Below are 14,421 nucleotides of genomic sequence, written 5' to 3'. Positions count from 1 at the left end.
TACTCTTTTACTTCTTCTTTGATGACGGTTGTCTTTCTAGATAAGCAATTTCATTTGCTCTGGGGCGAGTCACTGGCTCGGGTGCATTCTGGGACTGTCACTTCACCGGTGTGCTGGCATGCTTCTTAACAAACACACCACTACAGCAAACATCTCAATTGTACTTGTTGATTTCTTCGACAAAACACTGAACAAAAAATGTACTTGTGAGTGTGCTGCCTGGTGCTTTTAAATTTTGTGATCATTTGAGCAGCCCAGAAAGCATCCCATAAATTAAATTATGTTATCGTATCTGAACATGTACACTAGTCATTAAATTAGATGGGAAATAATGATTCAGGGTAAACAACTGCACCAAGGAAATTCCATTTTTCTTCTCAAAATGTAAAATGTCTGTTGAAAAATCACATTAAACAGAGATGTGATTAACTTTTTATTTTACCAAACATAACATCAATGATGACACAATCAGTCTTCAGCAGAAGTGCTCAAATCACTCTCAGTGGCATCGTCTGGAATGTCCTCCTCCGAGTCCATTTCCAGGAGTGGTTGGTGGCTGAGGATTCTCTTGTACACGTCCTTTACTTTGAGCATTTCAGCTTTCAGTTCACTTTGTTTTCTAAAACCAGGCTACAGAGTCCCTTCTGTGCATCCTCCGACATGCCAACAAAGGAGGCTGTAAAAAGAACAAAACAAATAAATATGAGAAAAGTTAAAAAACAAACAAACAAACAAAAAAAAAACCTCACCTCATAAACACAAGGAATTAGGATGCTGTAATTAAACATTTTTTTTAAAAGGGAGAAGGCAGTGTTAGCTAGCAATCTAGATATAGGTAAAAGATCCAGTAAGACTTTAGCATCTGCTCTTATTTTCAATCGATTCATCAAAAAATTAATAAATAAATAAAGTGCTTACAGTCTGAGGAGATTGTTCCCAACACCACAGATGGCATTCGCAACACTGTCCAGTGATGCCGCATCTCCCTGCAAAGGATCATCTCCTCCTCTCTCAGGCGCCTCACAGCCATCACCTTCTCAAAGACTTTTCTCTTTGTCCGGAGGTCAGCAGCAGCTACAGTTTAACAACATCAGATGGGAAAACATAGTAGCATATTATGATTCAAGAACAAAACATTCAACTACTGCTCAGATACTGGGAGTTTGTTTAAAAAGGATATTTATATATCAAGAGCTTACGTTCACTTGTGCTCTGCCAGGGCCAAATATCGGTCTGCATGAGGGCATCACTGGATACGTGTATGTGTATATGGTTATGGCATTAACGTCATTTTAACAAGATTAACGCTAACAGCACTAATATATATATATATATATATATATATGTGTATCTTACATGATTTGTGTGTCTCTGGATGTATTTCACAAACTCAGCAACTTCCTCATCTTTTTCAATGAAGACACCTTCAAAGTCCCCCTGCTCTGAAGTGCTGAACGAACACAGTGACAGTTGTTTGAAAAGAAACATTAAAATACATTTTTCTACAAATCCATATTTGACTTATGTACACAATGCATAACGTACCTTGCATTTGACTGAAAGCGATAAAGCTTGCGGTTTCCATCAACTGAGACGGCAAGCATGTCTGGAGTGCAGGCAGGGCAGCTAAAGCATGGCTCCTTGCACATCCTGTCCACCTCAAACTTTACAGCACTCCACTCCACTCCAATAAATATACAATAACAGCACCCACTCATACTCATACAAAGCAAGAAATGCATAAGACTTAAAAACCGTACCTATTGGCTTGTGAAACTCTGATGAAGGCTGCAAAAACCCTCCTGTTACTGCCTCTCTGTTGTGCAGGACAAAGCGTGTGTGAACTGCAATATCACAGTCAGCACAAAGGAATGGAAGAGGCAGGCAGTCCAGACACCTCACAACTACTTGTTTGCCACACTGACACACACGGTGTGACTGTGGATCCAGAGTAGCTAACATATTGTCTATAAGACAAGGCCTGGCCTCTTTCCACTTTTGCAAGGACACCATATTTCTGATCGCCCAGTGAGTAGCAGCTGACTCAGACGACGTCTCACAAGTCATGGCTGCATCCTCTTCTCCATCCTCCAACAACTGAAGGAGCTCCTGATGAAGCACCATACACTAACAGAAAAAAAAGAAAGAAAGGAAGAAACTCTTCCACAAAGTGAAAAACACTCTAGGCAGTATGTTTCTTAGGACTGCACAAAAGCCCTGCATAACTCAACTATAACAACAAATATAAAAGTAAACAGAAATCACAATAAATACAAGAAGGTAAAGTACCTTTTGTTGGGTTGACACTGGCAACATAACTAGGTTCTTCACGTGGACATTGATGCTGCTCTCTGGACACTGGAGGGGGAAAAAAATTGAAGAATATTTACTTACTGAAATTCTTTGGTGAAAACAAGTTGTGAGATAAAATCAATGGTTGTGTGAACACTGAGCACGTGACATGCAACTAGTACTTCGAGTGGTTGATGATCTTTGAGGAATAAAAGCTCCCTGTCTGTCACGTTTTTTCCAGCGCACTGGTCTTGGCTGAGGTTCACTCTGTGCATCATTCTACGCAATTAACAAGGAAAAAAGGGAACGCCTAAAATACAGTCTATGATTAAAGCAAAGATTATCAAACAGCTTAAGTTAACCAACTTAATGTGACATAAACTTTAAAAAAAAATTTAAAATAATATAACGTTTACTCCGTACAAAATATTAGACAAGCGTGTTCCCTCTTTAACAACTGATTCCACTAAAAATGTTACCTGCATATCTTGAAGGAGTTCGTCAGCAGCCTGAAGCTCAAACTAACAGGAGTGGTGAATGAATCTATAAATGTTTTACGTGTGAAATGAAAATAATAAACCTAACAAAGGATTATGTACGTTAGATCTGCACACTTTCAGATCGTGAATCAGTTCGGAAAACACTGTGTGGTGGCCAAAACATGAAGCGATTTTAATTCAATTCAATTCAATTTGATTTATATAGCGCCAAATCACAACAAAAGTCGCCTCAAGGCGCTTCATAGATACAGAGAAAAACCCAACAATCATATGACCCCCTATGAGCAAGCGACAGTGGGAAGGAAAAACTCCCTTTTAACAGGAAGAAACCTCCGGCAGAACCAGGCTCAGGGAGGGGCGGCCATCTGCTGCGACCGGTTGGGGTGAGAGAAGGAAGACAGGATAAAGACATGCTGTGGAAGAGAGACAGAGATTAATAACAGATATGATTCAATGCAGAGAGGTCTGTTAATACATAGTGAGTGAGAAAGGTGACTGGAAAGGAAAAACTCAATGCATCATGGGAATCCCCCGGCAGCCTACGTCTATTGCAGCATAACTAAGGGAGGATTCAGGGTCACCTGGTCCAGCCCTAACTATATGCTTTAGCAAAAAGGAAAGTTTTAAGCCTAATCTTAAAAGTAGAGATAGTGTCTGTCTCCCGAATCCAAACTGGAAGCTGGTTCCACAGAAGTGGGGCCTGAAAACTGAAGGCTCTCCCTCCCATTCTACTTTTAAATACTCCAGGAACAACAAGTAGGCCTGCAGAGCGAGAGCAAAGTGCTCTAATAGGGTGATATGGTACTACAAGGTCATTAAGATAAGATGGGGCCTGATTATTTAAGACCTTGTATGTGAGGAGCAGGATTTTGAATTCAATTCTGGACTTAACAGGAAGCCAATGAAGGGAAGCCAAAACAGGAGAAATCTGCTCTCTCTTTCTAGCCCCTGTCAGGACTCTTGCTGCAGCATTTTGGATTAGCTGGAGGCTTTTCAGTGAGTTTTTTGGACATCCTGATAATAATGAATTACAGTAGTCCAGCCTGGAAGTAATAAATGCATGAACTAGTTTTTCAGCATCACTCTGAGACAGGATATTTCTAATTTTAGAGATGTTGCGCAAATGGAAGAAAGCAGTCTTACATATTTGTTTAATATGTGCGTTGAAGGACATGTCCTGGTCAAAAATGACTCCAAGCTTTTACTGTTGAATTATCAGTGATACTTTCATGTGTTTTTGTTGAGAAATGTTAACGATGTCATTAAAAGAAAGCATTAAATTAGGAAGAAAAACCCGTTCGCGGAGAGGGTCCCCGGTTCTCCAGTTAGATTGTGCTTCACGGTGTCATGTTTCGCCGTGACGGGGTTATTATTATTTTATTTTTTTTTTTGCCTGTCCCATTTGGTTCTTTAGCCATCAGAATTGTTGTCTGAAGACCAACAAGGATACCCAATGGATTTACTTTGCCAAATGGATCATCGTGGCATTGCCGTATTGGTCCATTTGGTCGATCTTTGTTTTTATTATTTATTATATTTTATTTTCAGATGTTACAGATGGGACAGACATGAGTGAGGGATAGGAAAGGGAGAAAGAAAGAGGAAGGAAAGGAAAAACAGAAGGGGAGAGGGACAGTGAGAAAGGGGGGGAGAAAAAAAAATAAAAATCTCCTGGATCACCTGTTGAGAGAAAAATAGAAAACAAGCAAAAAAAACCAAAGCAACATACTAAACACAACACCATCGCATTAATCTAGCTAAGTGTAAACAGCAGTAAATACTAAATATTCAATGTTGTTGTGCAGCACGCAGGACAGATGTGCTTCGAAGTAGCGGCCAAGAAAGGTGTAATTTGGGTCTACGAGCAGTGAACACCCGTGTGCATACCTGTGTGGATCAGCGCGCTTGTATTCCAAAGGTTTCTCCATGTAACGATCTGCTAGGGAGTGTGGGGGGGCCACAGCCCCGTCCTCCAGGGTGTGAAGCGGGTATGGAGGAGATCAAAACTCCAGACATCCAGAGGCCCCCAGAACACAAGAGACCATGGAAGACCAACAGAGGGGCAGCCGCGCCAAATGACTCCAAGCTTTTATTGTTGAATTATCAGTGATACTTTCATGTGTTTTTGTTGAGAAATGTTAACGATGTCATTAAAAGAAAGCATTAAATTAGGGAGAAAAACCTCTCTGTCTCTGCTTCCTCCTGCATCCTCCTCTTCATCTCTGCTTCCTCCTGCATCCTCCTCTTCATCTCTGCTTCCTCCTGCATATTCCTCTCTGTCTCTGCTTCCTCCTGCATCCTCCTCTTCATCTCTGCTTCCTCCTGCATCCTCCTCTTCATCTCCACATCCTGCATCTCCCTCAATTTCTACTGTGTACACCTCGGATGTCCCAAACAAAAAAAGGACAAGGAAAGGTTAGACGTTATGGTATTGTAAATGTACGAAACACATGACATGTTCGTTAAGTTTGTTAAGATTTCTTTTTCTTAATTTTTGCATTTTTTTCCAGTTTTACAGAACTCATGTAAATATTTCATTTGTTATTTTTCAGAATGCCGAAAACACCGTACACAGAAGATTTTCAAATATGAAGAGATAGTAGACAGGAGAGTTGTAAATGTAAGTAATTTAGCCTGCTGTTGTGCAGATTTGTTTGCGTCTTTGGACTTCCCGGATTTGAACTGTGCCTGACTGAATATCCATAAGCTTTTGTATTTGATGAATCTACACTAATTCAGCCACTGAGTCAGGATTTCACTCCAAATAGGACATTAAATAAGAACAGACCACCTGATACGACCTAGTCGTGCTGCCTTCCTGATGTTTACGTTCTTTAAAGTCCTCCTGACATCATGCTCAGAAGGAGTGATTGATGTGGAGGTGCTCCTTCCCATTCAGTAACATCTGCTTCAGTTAGTTTTGCTTGTGAGCCACAATGTAAGCAGTGTTGCTTTGCTAACATGCACTCGATGCTGGCAGTACACGCATTGTAGTGGTTCTTATGTTTTTATTGAGCCATTCAATAGTACACAAATGTTTATAAGCTCCTTTTTGTATGCAACTTGCATGTCTTTCTTAATTAATTGTTTGTTTATATCATGTTTTTCAGGAAAAAGAAGAAGTTAAAGTCAAGTGGAAGCCTTGCTCAACATGGTATGTAGTAACAACTTTGTTGGACAGGAACAGACATTCATATTGTTGATAAATAGTTATCACCTCAATTTGAATTCATGTATTTGGACTAAAGTAAATTGAGAGCTTTTAGCTATCGAGCTCCTCTTCTGTGAGGAGCTTGATAGCTGTCCACCTCCAAAGTCCATTATGAGATTTGGAGGTGGACATGGTCAACACTTTTAAGAGTAGGCATAAGACTTTACTTCTTTATAGAGCTTATAGTTAGGGCTGGTTCAGCTCAGCCCTTAGTTATGCTGTAATGGGACCAGACTGCTGGGGGTTAGTGTCCCCCCCCCCCTCTCTCTGTCTGTCTCTTTCAGGGTTATGCAGGCTCAGTATTGGTTGAAGATGCAGTCGCGTCTCGTTTTACTGAAAACTCTCCCCCTCTCCCTCACCATCTGTAAACATACATGTCTCAGTAATGCAGTTCATGCATGTTACTAACTAAACTTCTTCCCTGGAGTTTCTGTGCTCTCTCATCCAGCAGGTTCCGATGGATCGTGGCTGCTGCTGTGGTCCTGCTTGACATCTACTACATATATTATTACTGTCTGACTTGATTTGATTCATTTATATTACAATGAAGGTGTATAAAGCATGACATGAATATAGAAGATATTTCATCCTAAAAAATTGTCATATGTCACAACCTAAATTGTCCTATTTTGTGTGTGGTTGTTCTTTGTTATGTTTTTCTCCTGACAGTGGCAAAGTGTGGGATGACACATGGGAACCTGCACAGTTTTACACACAGTAAACCAGGCACCACAGGTCGCAGAGATCGCACAGTTCACAGCTTGTAGTTCAGCATAAAAGTTCAAAATAAAATATTTACTATACATTTCAACCAGTGTCAGTCTCTGTTTCACTCTCTAATTGTGGCTTAAGTACCTAACACATTCATGAATCTGATCCATCAATAATATCTTCCCTCCACTCGACATCTCATAGTTTTACATATCAGCCAACATTATTGTCTACATCCTCATAAATATAGAAGTGACTTGCTTATTATAACATATTACAAGGTAAAGTAATACTGCACTGCACGTAAGGTAAGTAACACCTACTGTGTATGGGAGCCTAAAGCAAAGTTAACTGCACCAGTACCAGCTTCAGAACATATTGTATATTATATGTTTCTACCTTTTTGTAATATGTCATGTTTAGATGCAGTGACAATTGCACATTTGGAGTTGTGGTCATATGTGGTTTTTATATACAGGGTATTAGAAAAAAATTGACATTTTTTGCTATTTTTCTTGTTTGTTTGCACATTATTATTGTGTACATATTACATATGTAACATTATTGTTAATATTATTATTAGATATCAAAGATACAATTTGATTAAGGGTTTTCCTGTCATAATTTCAATAAAAATGCAATTACACACGTAAACAATAGGATCAAAATAAACTTTTAAAAAGTCTGTTGATCAAATGCTGATTTTCAAAACATTCTAGAGGAAAACAGAGATGAAATAATCTGAACAGTAACAGTGATCGTGGATGATGATGGAGGCTTCAATGGATTATTCTGTTTCAATCAATAGGTTCGTATCTATGACAATAATTTGATAAGTTTAACAGGTTGGTTTAGGCCTGGCAATACAGCAAATATTCACAAACTTTTGTTTTTGAAGAATGTTTATCTTTTTTGGGATGAAGCTATCTGGCAAAATGATACAACCCCTTTAACCTCATCTTTATGTCTATGATACTGGATTTTGGTTTGATGCATATGCAGGTTACAGCTGGGGAATGGCAGTATGTTGTGGATTGATTTGGCATGTTCAACCACTGTTACACCAAACTCTCTCACTTATAACATGATAAAGGCCTCTTACTCAGTGTCATGGATTTTCTATACTTTTGGGGACACAGGGCCAAAGTCTGAGGCAATAAGTCAGATCAAAGAAGGCAATGATTGTAAAATGGGACTTTACTTATGTCATCATATATATCCAGGAATATGTGCCTGAGGATAGTTGTCATGAAATCAATATTAAATCAAAGTATTCCTTAATTACCACAGCTGACACGAGTTCTCCATAGCTGCCTGCTGTCTCAGGATCTGTCTCCAAAAAGGACCAGGGAGCGCTAACATGTTATGTTCAAAACTGATGAAGAAAATGCACATTAAACATAGTATAAACTTACTGAGTGAAGTAATGTCAAGAGGATTCCTTTAGCTCCTATTGGGTTGGTTCCTTGATCAATGCAATACAGAATCATTAATTTGGTTTTATGTAATGTTCTTAAAACATGTCAAAATGAGGCTCACTAGTCTGTGTGGCCTCCACATGCCTGTATGACCTCCCTACAACACCTGGACATGCTCCTGATGAAGTGGCAGATGCTCTCCTGATGGATCTCCTCCCAGACTCCAGGACTAAAGCATCTGCCCACTCCTGGACATTTTGTGGTGCAGTTGGTGGATGGAGCGAGACATGATGTCCCAGATGTCCTCAATTGGATTCAGGTCTGGGGAATGGGCGGGCCAGTCCACAGCATCATTGCCTTCATCTTGCAGGAACTGCTGACACACTCCAGCCACATGAGGTCTAGGATTGTCTTGCATTAGGAGGAACCCGGGGCCAACCGCACCAGCATATGGTCTCACAAGGGGTCTGAGGATCTCATCTCAGTACCTAATGGCAGTCAGGCTACCTCTGCCGAACACATGGAGGGCTGTGCAGCTCCCCAAAGAAATGCCACCCCACACCAAAACTGACCCACTGCCAAACTCATGCTGGAGGATGTTGCAGGCAGCAGAAGGTTCTCCACGGCGTCCCCAGACTCTGTCACAAGTGCTCAGTGTGAACCTGCTTTCATCTGTGAGGAGCACAGGGTGCCAGTGGCAAAGTTGCCAATCTTTGTGTTGTCTGGCAAATGCCAAACATCCGGCACGGTGTTGGGCTGTAAGCACAACCCCACCTGTGGACGTCGGGCCCTCATACCACCCTCATGGAGTCGGTTTCTGACCGTTTGAGCAGACGTGCACATTTGTAGCCTGCTGGAGGTCATTTTGCACAGCTCTGGCCTTTCTTTCCTACCCCACAGTACCTTCCCTTACCATTTGTTTCCTACTCTTTTACTTCTTCTTTGATGACGGTTGTCTTTCTAGATAAGCAATTTCATTTGCTCTGGGGCGAGTCACTGGCTCGGGTGCATTCTGGGACTGTCACTTCACCAGTGTGCTGGCATGCTTCTTAACAAACACACCACTACAGCAAACATCTCAATTGTACTTGTTGATTTCTTCGACAAAACACTGAACAAAAAATGTACTTGTGAGTGTGCTGCCTGGTGCTTTTAAATTTTGTGATCATTTGAGCAGCCCAGAAAGCATCCCATAAATTAAATTATGTTATCGTATCTGAACATGTACACTAGTCATTAAATTAGATGGGAAATAATGATTCAGGGTAAACAACTGCACCAAGGAAATTCCATTTTTCTTCTCAAAATGTAAAATGTCTGTTGAAAAATCACATTAAACAGAGATGTGATTAACTTTTTATTTTACCAAACATAACATCAATGATGACACAATCAGTCTTCAGCAGAAGTGCTCAAATCACTCTCAGTGGCATCGTCTGGAATGTCCTCCTCCGAGTCCATTTCCAGGAGTGGTTGGTGGCTGAGGATTCTCTTGTACACGTCCTTTACTTTGAGCATTTCAGCTTTCAGTTCACTTTGTTTTCTAAAACCAGGCTACAGAGTCCCTTCTGTGCATCCTCCGACATGCCAACAAAGGAGGCTGTAAAAAGAACAAAACAAATAAATATGAGAAAAGTTAAAAAACAACCAAACAAACAAAAAAAAAACCTCACCTCATAAACACAAGGAATTAGGATGCTGTAATTAAACATTTTTTTAAAAGGGAGAAGGCAGTGTTAGCTAGCAATCTAGATATAGGTAAAAGATCCAGTAAGACTTTAGCATCTGCTCTTATTTTCAATCGATTCATCAAAAAATTAATAAATAAATAAAGTGCTTACAGTCTGAGGAGATTGTTCCCAACACCACAGATGGCATTCGCAACACTGTCCAGTGATGCCGCATCTCCCTGCAAAGGATCATCTCCTCCTCTCTCAGGCGCCTCACAGCCATCACCTTCTCAAAGACTTTTCTCTTTGTCCGGAGGTCAGCAGCAGCTACAGTTTAACAACATCAGATGGGAAAACATAGTAGCATATTATGATTCAAGAACAAAACATTCAACTACTGCTCAGATACTGGGAGTTTGTTTAAAAAGGATATTTATATATCAAGAGCTTACGTTCACTTGTGCTCTGCCAGGGCCAAATATCGGTCTGCATGAGGGCATCACTGGATACGTGTATGTGTATATGGTTATGGCATTAACGTCATTTTAACAAGATTAACGCTAACAGCACTAATATATATATATATGTGTATCTTACATGATTTGTGTGTCTCTGGATGTATTTCACAAACTCAGCAACTTCCTCATCTTTTTCAATGAAGACACCTTCAAAGTCCCCCTGCTCTGAAGTGCTGAACGAACACAGTGACAGTTGTTTGAAAAGAAACATTAAAATACATTTTTCTACAAATCCATATTTGACTTATGTACACAATGCATAACGTACCTTGCATTTGACTGAAAGCGATAAAGCTTGCGGTTTCCATCAACTGAGACGGCAAGCATGTCTGGAGTGCAGGCAGGGCAGCTAAAGCATGGCTCCTTGCACATCCTGTCCACCTCAAACTTTACAGCACTCCACTCCACTCCACTCCAATAAATATACAATAACAGCACCCACTCATACTCATACAAAGCAAGAAATGCATAAGACTTAAAAACCGTACCTATTGGCTTGTGAAACTCTGATGAAGGCTGCAAAAACCCTCCTGTTACTGCCTCTCTGTTGTGCAGGACAAAGCGTGTGTGAACTGCAATATCACAGTCAGCACAAAGGAATGGAAGAGGCAGGCAGTCCAGACACCTCACAACTACTTGTTTGCCACACTGACACACACGGTGTGACTGTGGATCCAGAGTAGCTAACATATTGTCTATAAGACAAGGCCTGGCCTCTTTCCACTTTTGCAAGGACACCATATTTCTGATCGCCCAGTGAGTAGCAGCTGACTCAGACGACGTCTCACAAGTCATGGCTGCATCCTCTTCTCCATCCTCCAACAACTGAAGGAGCTCCTGATGAAGCACCATACACTAACAGAAAAAAAAGAAAGAAAGGAAGAAACTCTTCCACAAAGTGAAAAACACTCTAGGCAGTATGTTTCTTAGGACTGCACAAAAGCCCTGCATAACTCAACTATAACAACAAATATAAAAGTAAACAGAAATCACAATAAATACAAGAAGGTAAAGTACCTTTTGTTGGGTTGACACTGGCAACATAACTAGGTTCTTCACGTGGACATTGATGCTGCTCTCTGGACACTGGAGGGGGAAAAAATTGAAGAATATTTACTTACTGAAATTCTTTGGTGAAAACAAGTTGTGAGATAAAATCAATGGTTGTGTGAACACTGAGCACGTGGCATGCAACTAGTACTTCGAGTGGTTGATGATCTTTGAGGAATAAAAGCTCCCTGTCTGTCACGTTTTTTCCAGCGCACTGGTCTTGGCTGAGGTTCACTCTGTGCATCATTCTACGCAATTAACAAGGAAAAAAGGGAACGCCTAAAATACAGTCTATGATTAAAGCAAAGATTATCAAACAGCTTAAGTTAACCAACTTAATGTGACATAAACTTTAAAAAAAAAATTAAAATAATATAACGTTTACTCCGTACAAAATATTAGACAAGCGTGTTCCCTCTTTAACAACTGATTCCACTAAAAATGTTACCTGCATATCTTGAAGGAGTTCGTCAGCAGCCTGAAGCTCAAACTAACAGGAGTGGTGAATGAATCTATAAATGTTTTACGTGTGAAATGAAAATAATAAACCTAACAAAGGATTATGTACGTTAGATCTGCACACTTTCAGATCGTGAATCAGTTCGGAAAACACTGTGTGGTGGCCAAAACATGAAGCGATTATAATTCAATTCAATTCAATTTGATTTATATAGCGCCAAATCACAACAAAAGTCGCATCAGCATCACTCTGAGACAGGATATTTCTAATTTTAGAGATGTTGCGCAAATGGAAGAAAGCAGTCTTACATATTTGTTTAATATGTGCGTTGAAGGACATGTCCTGGTCAAAAATGACTCCAAGCTTTTACTGTTGAATTATCAGTGATACTTTCATGTGTTTTTGTTGAGAAATGTTAACGATGTCATTAAAAGAAAGCATTAAATTAGGAAGAAAAACCCGTTCGCGGAGAGGGTCCCCGGTTCTCCAGTTAGATTGTGCTTCACGGTGTCATGTTTCGCCGTGACGGGGTTATTATTGGAGTAAAAGGATGGCTGGAGCCTCTGCTCGAAGCGTCTCCGATCGCCGCGAGCGGGTTCATATTGGAATGAATTGACAACCCACAGCGTCACATAAAAATGTGGAAGGGTACCTTAGGTGTCAGCATGAGAAGTTAAGGGACGTGACAAATCGTCATTATTTTACGCGTCCGGAGTGAGAACGAGCTGTCTCAGCATAAGCTGCTGTAAAGAAGAGAGACGCTTTACACACGTGTGTGGAAAGTGTCCATGTGGATAAATTAAGAATGTGAATGAAGAGAAGCTGTGTAGTTGAATAAAACTCACACATCAGCCTGCTGAGTTCATCCTGCGGCAGTGCATTGAAGGCATCGTCGTTGGGAGCGAAGAAGGTAAACACCTTCTCCTGGTTCAAAAGCTCAGTCATACCTGCTGTCTGGATGGCACTGACCAGCATGCAGAAACAGCATTAAATGATGTCAGCTTCAATAGAAACTACACAACAACACACTAACACCTCTGTTTGCTTTCAGTCCATATGCTACACCTGTGGGAAGCAGAAAGCTTGATGTGGTCTGCAGAGTTCATTACTAAGCAGACAACCACCCACAAACCAGACCTGGGACATGCTTCCTTTAGTTAGTTTGCCAAGTTCACACAACACAATACACAGCAAACTACCACTGACAATAAAAAAAACCCAACTATTTAAAATATTTTAAATGAACTAACTGAAGCAAAATTGACTCCAAAACAACTATAAAACTATAAAAACAGACGATTCTGTCCACGGGTGCAAGAAGAACAACCTCAGGCCTTGAAATTAAAACAGGAGTACCAGAATTAAAAGCCAAACATCTAAAATCTTCAACGTAAAAACCAAAAAAAACAACAGGAAGTATAACTGAAGAAATCGACTTTCTCCCTGGAAGGGCAGGAAAAGTCTCCTGTATCGGTTACCTGTGTCCTCTGGGCTTTGCTGCATGTATTTAGTGATTTCATGCGAACACGAGGATCAATTATTGTCCTGTGAAGGTCTCTGTAGCTTACAAAGAAAAATGAATTAAAGAGACACACACACACACACACACAGAGGCAGCTAGACGAGGTAAAAACACTCCTGACTTCCTCTGTGATTTGTGGACAGCTGCAGTGAAGAGCAGCGCTGTGTCTGATCAGACCACCTCAGTCGAGTTCAACACAAGTCCAGATCTGGAGTCGAGTATGAAGACCGAATGTATGAATCTCTACAAGGCACCTCTCAGCGGTGCCTTGTAGAGATTTCTCAGTGGGGCTATTTTCCTGCTTTTTGATTGGACTGAACATGCTGAATGTTCACAAACTGTTTGTTTAGTCTGCTGCACAAATATCAGTAGCAGCTTCCACCCTAATAAAGACATGCAGAGACTCTGCTCTGATTCCAGTCATCTACAAACATGGGGCAAAGCAAGTTGTGGCTTATAGCAGAGCTTAGCATGAAGAAGGAAATGTGATCAGACCTGTTTGTGTTTCTGTGTCCAGGTGACCCTCAGCAGCTGTCAGGTATGCTCAAGTATCACCTGGGTGAGAGCATGCTGTTGAGCGGTGGCGTCTCTTCTCACACCAGATTCCAAACTCTGCAGGGGGAGAAGCAAGATGATCAGCCGGAGGCAGTAATGCTGCCAAGTGGGGGGACGAGAAGAAGAAAAGCAGAGGTTCTCTAGAGAGGGTCAAAGGTCATGTGTTAAATCCTCTGCTGCATTGCCATGAGAGGATCTGAAAGTGATTTTCTGGTGTCATTCATGTCTGGAGAAAAAGAAATGTGTGTGAAAACTTTTTAAATTGTTCCTTTTTTTGTTTAATCAAACCAATGTTGGTGTGTGTGTGTGTGTGTGTGTGTGTGTGTGTGTGTGTGTGTGTGTGTGTGTGTGTGTGTGTGTGTGTGTGTGAGAGAGAGAGAACAGGTCACATGACAGCACAACATTTTCTACCCACAGTTTGAACTGAGTAAGAAATAACAAATGTATTTATTCAACTTACAGACAATAAAAAAACAGAAATCAGTGTAAAATTTAATAACTTTTATTGATGTTA

General features: G+C 40.6%; 1 long non-coding RNA gene across 1 annotated transcript; it reads right to left on the bottom strand.

Annotated features, from left to right (window-relative positions):
- Positions 1-1,851: 1,851 nt before the first annotated feature.
- LOC146565470 (uncharacterized) lies at positions 1,852-2,825 on the bottom strand. The gene is made up of 3 exons (XR_014894010.1): positions 2,475-2,825; positions 2,290-2,358; positions 1,852-2,127 (listed from the first exon to the last, which is right to left on the bottom strand). It is a non-coding gene; the product is annotated as an uncharacterized LOC146565470 (long non-coding RNA).
- Between the last annotated feature and the right edge of the window lie 11,596 nt (positions 2,826-14,421).

Source organism: Mchenga conophoros, linkage group LG10, assembly GCF_057382185.1.
Source record: "Mchenga conophoros isolate Kocher_MC1m ecotype Shallow Benthic linkage group LG10, M_conophoros_male_GT1.1, whole genome shotgun sequence".
NCBI lineage: Eukaryota > Metazoa > Chordata > Actinopteri > Cichliformes > Cichlidae > Mchenga > Mchenga conophoros.
The sequence above is the reverse complement of the archived record's forward strand: the minus strand, read 5'-3'. Positions and strand labels throughout refer to the sequence as shown.